The sequence below is a fragment of the Tenrec ecaudatus genome, chromosome 3 (genome assembly GCF_050624435.1).
Source record: "Tenrec ecaudatus isolate mTenEca1 chromosome 3, mTenEca1.hap1, whole genome shotgun sequence".
NCBI classification, from domain to species: domain Eukaryota; kingdom Metazoa; phylum Chordata; class Mammalia; order Afrosoricida; family Tenrecidae; genus Tenrec; species Tenrec ecaudatus.
In genome coordinates, this window is record NC_134532.1 from 140,008,999 (window position 1) to 140,012,040 (window position 3,042).

Consider the following 3,042-nt stretch of genomic DNA (forward strand, 5'->3'; position numbering starts at 1 on the left):
TCTGCTACCTTAATATATATGCACATAGATCTATTTCCCCATAAATATATTTACATATATAAATATATTACATATTACAGGCATATATGTACATGCCTGTATTTAGACCTCTATAAATGTCCTTTGCCTCCTAGTTCTTTCCACTATTTCCTTTTACTTTCCTCTTGTCCCACTATCATGCTCAGCCTTCATTTGTGTTTCAGTAATTCCTCTCGGTTGCATTGTCCTTGCTCAATCTCTACCAGACCTCTTGCACCCTCCTCAACACTGATTTTGGATCACTTGTTGTTTCCTTGTCCCTGGGTTTGTTAACACCACTTCCTTTCCCCCACCTTCCCCTCTCCCATGTCCCCCCCCCCCCAACCATCAGTCCCATTGTTTTCTCCTCCAGGTTGTTTATCCAGCCTATCTTATCTAGATAGACCTGCAGAGATAATAGGCACAAAAACAAGACAGAGCAAAACAAAGCAACAACAAAAAAAACCCAACAAACCAATGACCAAAAAAAAAAGAAAAGCCGGTAAATAATTCAAGGTCTGTTTGTTGACTGTTAGGAGTGTTATCCAGTCGAGTCTGATGGGGTGCCATGTCCTGACCCAAAGTTTATTTTTGGTACTCCCTTGGAACTTCTTTGCTCTGGTCCCCTTGCTGTTCTGTCGCATGCCCTTAGTGTTTTGCCTCAGCGTGGTGAGGTCAGATTGGGCACAATTCTCACATTGTGTCTCCAGTGTTGTCCCCTGTAGGGCTACGGGTCAGTGAGGGATGTTGTGTCTCATAGTGGGGCCGGCCATATGGTCCTCTGTATAACGGCTCCTCTGAGCAGGGATATCATCCTCAGGGCTTGGTGGGCCAGGATATGTTTCACTTTCTCTTCCTCCACCTTCATTTACTCCCATGTGCTCTGATCAGACATGTCCCTCTTCCTAAGTTGTAGCTTCAGTGCTGTCCTCTAATGTAAATTCCTGGCCCCTCAGACCTCTCTACTGGTTCCCTGCTCCATGCCGTTATGTTGCATTCTCATCTTGGAGCACAGGGTTGAAGTCTGGTCCTTTTTCCCTGTGGAGATATAAACAATACCCTCCAGTTTTATGGCTTGGTGATCTCAGAAGAACATCTGAGTAATCTCTATGTGTTTGAATGTACCCAGCCTCAACTTGTGTCCCAGCATATAGTCTATTTTCGAAAATGAGGAAAGCTCTATATATGTCTGTTAGGTTCAGTTACCTAATTGTGTTATTTCTCTGTAGCCTCCTTGCTGTGCTTCTTTCCCAGTGATCTATCTTTCTCTGAGAGTAGTATATTAAAGTCTCCTACTATGATTGTTGACTCTGTGATTTCTTTTTCCACTTTTTGAATAGTTTGATGAATTTCGTGGGTCTCTTGTTAGGAGGAAAATATTAATTTTAATGAATGAATATATCATTACACAAGGGTGTTTAATGAATGAATACGTAATTACACAAGGGTGTTTCAAGAAAAACTTCATGGTAAACTTTCTTTAGCTTTGCTTCTATTTTCCCATGAACATTTTAGAGTCCCCTTGCATATAGTTTTTTTCGTTGTGTTACTAAGCCACACAGGACTGCTGTCACAATAAAACTCAGAAATACACACTCCAATCCAGTGAAATAGTCCTTGATCTTTTATGGACACTCAATTGTTTAAAAACCACTGCCCTAATTTTGTATGAGGGGATTTCAAAAAAGTTCATGCCACAATTTAATTTAAAAGTAATGGAATTTTGCCATCAAGTTTTTTAAAGCCCCTCTTAAATGCACATGGTTAAAAATATTTGTCAAACTCTATTTGTCCCACTCTACTCCCTTTATTATTTGTACCAAATGATGCAACATAATATGATTAGGTCCATCAGTAAACTTCAAGTTAACTATTATCAAACTAGGACCCCTGGTGGTGAAGTGCTAACTGCAAAGTCAGCTTGCTAACTGCAAAGTCAGCAGTTCGAAACTTCAGCTGTCTATTCACAGAGTTAGTCTTGGAAACTTATGGCGACAGCTCTGCCCTCACCTGCCAGGTCTCTATGGGTCGTCATCGATTCAATAGAGAGGATGTGGTTGGACCATTAACCTGGGGGGTTGAGTTGGCCTGATAATCACAAGGTCAGCAGCTCAAACAGTTCCTGAGGAGAAAGATGAGATTTCTGTCCCCACAAAGATTCATAGCCGTGCAAACCCTATAGAATGTCATCATGATTGGAAAGACGTGCGCTGGTAGCGTAGGGGATGAGCTGGTGGGCAGCTCATTGCTAAGTCAGCCGTTGGAACCCAGCAACCCTTCAGCAGGAGAAAAATGAGGCTTTCTGCTCCAATAAAGATTTCTTCCCTGGAAACCCAAAGGGCCAGTTCTACTCGGCCCAATAGGGTCGCTATTCTGACTTGTTGGCAGTGAGCTTTGTTTTTGTTCTTAATGAGTTGGAATCAACTCCAGGCAGCAGATGCTTTAAAACAAAAACAAAAAAAATCTGTCAGCACTATGTTGAAATTTTATTTATTCTTTAATTAGCTTAAGTCCTTAATTACCTAAAAGCAAATAAAAATGAAAATAAGAACTGCACACAGCGCACACGGAGAGCCAGAGAGGGAAGGGGCATCTCTGGAGAGAGCTAGAAGAGACAATTCCTGAAATGGTCGTTGTTCTGGAAGTTTAGATGAGCAAAAGGCAGAATCATGAAGCTTTCATTCTCTAAACGAATCACTCAGCACGGTTTTTATTCTTTTAATAATTTCGTCTAAAAAAATGACTCCACAGATAGCGATGCTCCAACAGCAGCGGCTGGCCACCGAACCGCTCTCGGGGGCGTTCGGCAGAGCTGCCCGGCTCCGAGCGGTCTGCAGCGAGCGGGACTCCGCGGCCGACGGCGGCTCCAGGACGTGACCAATCGCGCCCGCGCGCAGCTGCCGCTTCCGCCTTCACAGGGGCCCCGCCCGCCCGCCAGCGCGCCGCCGCCTGTGCGCAGGCGCAGGCCCCGCCCCTCGCCCCGCCCCGCCCCGCCTCGCCCCCGCACAACTGCCGGCGCGGCGT